Source organism: Fomitiporia mediterranea, assembly GCF_000271605.1.
Source record: "Fomitiporia mediterranea MF3/22 unplaced genomic scaffold FOMMEscaffold_10, whole genome shotgun sequence".
NCBI classification, from domain to species: domain Eukaryota; kingdom Fungi; phylum Basidiomycota; class Agaricomycetes; order Hymenochaetales; family Hymenochaetaceae; genus Fomitiporia; species Fomitiporia mediterranea.
The window spans coordinates 1,576,058-1,582,571 of record NW_006760395.1 but is presented as its reverse complement, the minus strand read 5'-3'; positions in this window follow the sequence as shown (position 1 = coordinate 1,582,571).

The following is a 6,514-nucleotide window of genomic DNA, read 5'->3' as shown; positions in this document are numbered from 1 at the left end:
TTTAACTTTATTAAATCACTTGATGGAGGTTTAATAAATATTATTTTGTTGTTATTGAGTTCTCCATTTAAGTATGCAGATTTGACATCTATTTGATGTATTTTGTAGTTCTTTGAACATCCCTATGCAATTGCAAGTCTTATTGAAGATATGTGTGCAGTGGGTGCAAATAGATCATTATTATAATAATCTTTGCTGTCTTGCTGAAATATTCCTTGTACAACTAATCTAGCTTTTTGTTTTTCGATAGAATTATCTGCTAGACATTTTGTTTTATATACAAATTGTGTTCCAATAACATTTGTGTTATTAGGAGGATATACTGTCTCCTATGTATTAGAGCGTATTAATTGTTGTACCTTGTCGTCCATAGCTTTATTCCAAAGCTTGCAATCACTTCTATTGATTGCTTCTTTATATGATAATGGATCTGCCATTATTTCTGTATGTAGATTGTTAAATTCATTAAGATAACTCATAATATTTGTTTCATCAATGTATAATAAACCTTTTGAGTGTTTACTTGGTAAATTCGTTTCACCTAAACGTTCTGTAGTTTTGCACTTTCGAGTAGAGCACCATAATTGCATAGTTCTGTCAGATTCTCAATTGGATTTGTTGGATTGCATATTGTTTGCCAATTTCTGTTCATTTTGTATTTTCTGTTGGTGATTTGCTTTCTCAGAAAGCATTCCCTTGTCTTCCAAGGTTGCACCAAGGTTTTGTTGTAAATGTGGAGCCGTTCCAGAGTAATAGTTTGGATCATATTGTCTGGGAGAAACGTACTGAAGACGTTTAATTATTTGTGGAGCATCTGTTCAAGTTTCTGGGACATCCAAGCTTATCCTGTTTCTTTTGGTTTGTGTTCTGGTGTGTGTCTGTCTATTGTGTACTTGGCAGTGGTATTTGTTTCTGTTGCTTGGCCTTTCAGACTTTGTGTTGCCTGGCCCTTCAGACTCAGGTGGATTGTTATCCCCCTTAATATCTAATTTGTTTCCTTGGATTTCTTCCAAGTCCCCTTCAATTTGTGAAGGTTTTGCATCAAGGAATTGTATATTATGTTCAATAGTTATTTTTCTATCATGCTATGTAATATGACCTTTAGAATTATCATCAAAACCTATCTACTGTCCATAATAACCTCTGTCTGTTATTTTAGATGGGTTTTCGTTCTGTATTATAATGTATTGACCAAATTTGTGTATGTTATCAATACTAGCATTGTGTCCATATCATTTATAATAAGGAGTTATGTATCCTATTGCTCTTCAAGGAGTTCTATTGTGAATATATGCTTGCAACATTGCTGCTTCTGCCTATAGGCATAATGGAATGTTTTGCAAAGTAATAGAGGCATGTATTTGTTTAAATATTGTTTTATGCATCTGTTCTACTACTCCATTTTGTTGTAGTGTATGTTTTACTGTTAGTCTGGATTTTGTTCCTTGACTAATTAAGTATTCTTGAAAGAATCTTCTGCAAAATACTCTATCGTTATTGCTTTGTAGTTGTTTTATTTGTATTCTGTATTGTGTAAATATGTTTGTGCTCTATTGAACATACTGAGTATATGCATCATCTTTTGTCTGTAATTTTAATAAAGATACCCAACGTGTTGCATTGTCAACTAACATTAATAGATATCATATATTCTTATATCCTTCATAGGATACTGGACCTATTATGTCCATATGTATTATATTGCCATAGTTTGCACTTATTTCTGAAGATCTTGTTTTTGGATGTGCTGTTCGTTCAATGTTTGCTTTTATACAGTCAACACATTGTTTCTCATCAAAGTTTATTATCTTTTGAGATAATATTGTCATATCTTTTCGTAATAAACGTTTAATATAATCATAACTGATATGACTGAGGCGTTTATGTAGATTGTAAACACTGATTCCACTCATGGAATTCATATAATGAGTGTTTCTTAACACATATAGGTTATTTTCAAGTTTAATTGTTCCTATTTTGTATTGTCCATGATAAATAATGCATTCCAATCGTTTGAACATGAATGCAAAACCGTTGTTGCATAATAATGCTTGACTTATAAGTGAAAAGTTTAAATCTGAATGATAATAAACATTTTTCAACGTTATTTTACTAATTACAGGATTATGCATATTTCCTGAATTTCCCTTTTTAATTTCAATAATCATATCTCTGGCCTTTGTAAGAGTTACTGTTGATTTGTTTACAAGTGTAACTGTTACCAGGGATACGTTTCATACGTTTGTAAGACAAAAGTAATACAGTGTAGCATGTATTGTTGCACCAGAATTGATTATATTGATTGTATTAGGGATATATTTATTTATTAATACATTATTTTCATCCAAAATATTATTATAACATACCCAATTCATAAATGGGTTGTTTGTGTTTGTGTTCACAATAGTATTTGCCTGCTGAGAGGCCAGTATCTCTGTCATTTCGACTTCTGGTACCTGTTCAATATACACACTTATGCACACTGTAGTTGCTGCCAGTACAGGCTTTGCTTCCATTGCTTCTACCATGTTAGCCAAAGGATTAGACTTTTTGGCTCAGGCATCTAGTGTTGATTGAGTCAGTGACTTCTGGCAATCACAGGAGAAGTGTCCTGATTTGCTGCAATTGTAGCATTTTGATGTAGAAGTCAATTTGCTTGTATTTTTATTGATTCCTTTATTTCTGTGCTTTTTATCTTTTGTACAAAACATATTTGCCTGTCCACGTATTGTAGGCTTGTTATTATTGTATTGTAGAGGATTTTTAATGTGAAAATCGTTAAATGCTTGATGTAGTACTGTAATAAGTCTTTGCAGCTTAATGGGTTGATACTCAGATTCAGGTTTTCCATTGTAAAACATATCTCGAGCCTGTTCCATAGCTGTAATAGTACCACTATATTCAGAAGGAGTTGCAGCATAAATAGCTGCTCAATACATAGTGTCTGTAGGTTTTAAATTGTCTGCTACAAGCTGTGCATATATCTACTCTAGCTTATCAAGTGTTTGTCCAAAGTTTTTAACATGATCATTACATTTAAATAGCAAAGACTCATTGTATGCTTTACATGTAACTGTATAAGGGTTGAAGCGTTCTTCTAATCTGCTCATAAGAGTTTTAATTGACGTTCTGGTATGCATAAAGTTAGCCATTATATGATCCACTACTTTATCAATTATTAATGTGTAAATTGTGTGCACAACCTCAATGTCTTCAGGCTTTGGTTCATTTGTGAACAAGTACGTATAGCCTGTTGCTGCAATAGCAGAGTTAATCCAATACTTCCATATTTTGAATCCGGATGTGTCCTTTAGTTGTACAATGTTATGTCTGAAGTGTTTAGGGACATTGGCAGGTTTGTAGTGAGTGGGATTTGTCCTGCTCGTCTGCTCCAAGGATGTAGATGGATTCATTACAGTTCTGTTTGATTCATACATGTTGCAGGTACTTGGAGAGTCCATTGTAGATGTGTAGTATTAATGCAAAGTAGCATAGTGTAGTCTTGTAGTAGTAATATGAGGTGTTAAGCAGAGAGTGCAAGGCTCATAACCTGTTAGAATGTGTATTTCTTAGGTTATCACACAAGTAATGAGGGTGTAGACCCTGATAATGATATGTATTTAGTTAATAAGTTGTTTGTTTTTATATTATTTGTCTGTCTGTATGTCTTAGATATCCAATGTATCATTATCTCATATCCAATGCTTATTGTGTATCTGATACATGTCTTGTATCACGTATCTGATGCATGTCTCATAGTTCTGTGTCTGTTCTGTTTGTATGTGTATTAATTATTTTACTAATACTGTATTGTCTGTAATTGTATCATTGATTGTAATACATGTTAACAAAGTCATTTAGAATACTTGTATAGAGAGGGGACCTGGAAAGAGTATAGTGTTTAGAGTAAGGAGAAAACCTTGAGAGATAAAGGGAAAATATTATACTTACTTATAGAAGAAACTATATAGTTAGCTAGAAACACTTTGTACAAAGACAAAGGACTATTAAAGCTAGTAAAGAGTCAGAGCCAATACTCTAAAGCTCTATACTTGAGAAGGACTAGTACTAGTGTGAAGGAAAGGGAACTAAGAGCTCTAAGGAGAGACTATAGGAAAGTAGTCTCCTTTATACACTTTGCTCATACAGATAGGAAAGTAATAAAGTTATAAACATAAGGACTATATAAGGACAACATAAGGAACACATGAGGCAATCTAGAACTTTAGTTGTAAGTTCTATGATTGAATACAGAAGTACAAAGATAAGGCTAGAAGTTAATAAGGATAATTGTCTCCTAAACCAAGTCTATTAAAGAAGACTTAGGGAAAGATCTAGAACATTGGTTGTCAGTTCTAGAGTGTAAACAAGACAGTCTAGAACTTTGGTTGTAAGTTCTAGGGGTAGTACAGAAGTACAGCCTTTTATATTACAGAAGTTATAAGGAGTTATTAGAAGTTATAATACTCTACCTTATAAGAAAGTGTACTATAAACTAGTGTACAGAAAGTACAGGTCAAGTCAGACAGAGTCATAAGAAGACTATAGAACAATAGAAAGCTCTACTTTATAAGAAAATCATTATATAGCTTACACAGTATAACTAGTTAGGAGGACTCATAAGAAGTCATTAGAAGTATGAGAGGAAGTATAGAAAACATAACAATATAGTAAAGAAGTTATTAGAAGATTAATCTAAAATATAAGAAGACACAAACTAGTGTTACAAGATTAATAGAAGACACAAACTAGTGTAGCATACAGTCTAAAGGATTAGCCAGCTTTACTTCATAGGAACAACAGTAAAGAGAGTTACTAAAGTCACTAGAGTAACATTACTCTAGCAAAAGGTATATAAGGAGGCTAGTTTGGCCCTTAAAAGATAGTTTTATTAACTTAAGTTACTTAGTACTTAGAAGTACTCTACTACTAACCTACTAGACTACACTTGTAGCTTGACTAAAGCAGGACTCCTCTACCCTCTCACTCTACAAGTCTACAAGTCTTACCCTCTATACTCTATTCTGTTACTATTCCTAAGGATTAGGACTAGTAAAGTGAGTATATCTTACACTAATTATAGACTGTACAAACTAACTATAATGTTCTTCAGACTAACTAACTTACTTACAATATTCTAGTCATTTATGAATCACATCCTAACAGATCTGATTAACTTAAAGTATGTTAGTGTGTATCTAGACAACATTCTAATCTTTACCTAAACAGTTAAGTACTACTACTAACTAATTTAAGTAGTTCTATAGTAGTTCTAAGATAATAAACTGTTCCTCTAAGAAGTAAAGTGTTCTTTTGTACAGGAGTTAGTAGATTATTTAGACTTTGTAATTAGAGGAGGAGAGGTCTGTATGAATCTAGTAAAGGTAACTATAGTTTAGGACTAGCTACAATCTTAAAACCTGAAACAGGTCTAAGTATTCCTTAAGTTTACAAACTACTACTAATGTTTTATTTAAGACTTTAGTACTATTGTCTAGCCCCTTTACAATCTCACTAGTAAAGGTGTTCTATAGTAATAGAATGTTTAGAAACAGTCTACTTTCAAGTCTCTTAAGTAGGTTATTACTAGTAAGTCTGTGTTAACAGTTCTAACAGTTACAAACAAGTTCTGAGTTAAAGCTAACTCTTCTGACTTTATAAATAGAGTAGTACTGTCCTAGTTTATTAACAGAAAGTATTGTCTAATAGTGTTCTAATCAGAATCCCTCTCTACAACTGAACAGAACTACCTTATTTATAATAAGGAACTCCTTACAATTGTTTGTTCCTTAGAGGAGTAGTATTAATATCTTCTTAGTATTATACAAAAGTTTAAGATTTAGAGTAATCACCTTAATCTCTAATACTTCTGAGCACCTTAGAAGCTTAACTACTATTAGACCTACTAGATGCTAGAACTGTAGAACTATAACTTTGTACTAACCTACAAACCTAGAATACAAATAATAAAAGCTAATCTACTCTCAAGACAAACAGGTTATAAAAGGGGGGAGAATAATAATGAAAATCTTGTTCTCCTTAACAATTCCTGTTTTGTGTCTAAGACAATTCAAGAGATCCAACTCAAGTCTAAAGATGTTAACTTTGTCACCTATATATAGTAAGCTCTAAGACACACATAAGACCAGGTTGTAGTAAAGTAGTTAGAGAAGTAAGCTAGAAACTAGAAGGAGGATAAGGATAGACAGGTTTACTAGGAAGACTGACTGTATATTCTAAAGGATTAAAAGCTGTAGAAGGATATTGTTTAAGCTTATTATAATAATCTAACAGTAGAACATTTAAGTAGACACAAAACACAAGAACTTATTACTTAGAACTACTAGTAGTCAGGAATGTAGAGAGAAATCCTAAAGTATGTAAGTAGTTGTAATATGTACCAACAGACTAAGGCCTACTAGACAAGAGTTTAGACTTCTTTACATTTGTATTAGATTCTGGATCACTCTTAAAAAGAGGTCTTAGTAGACCTGATTAGTAAGCTACTCAAGTC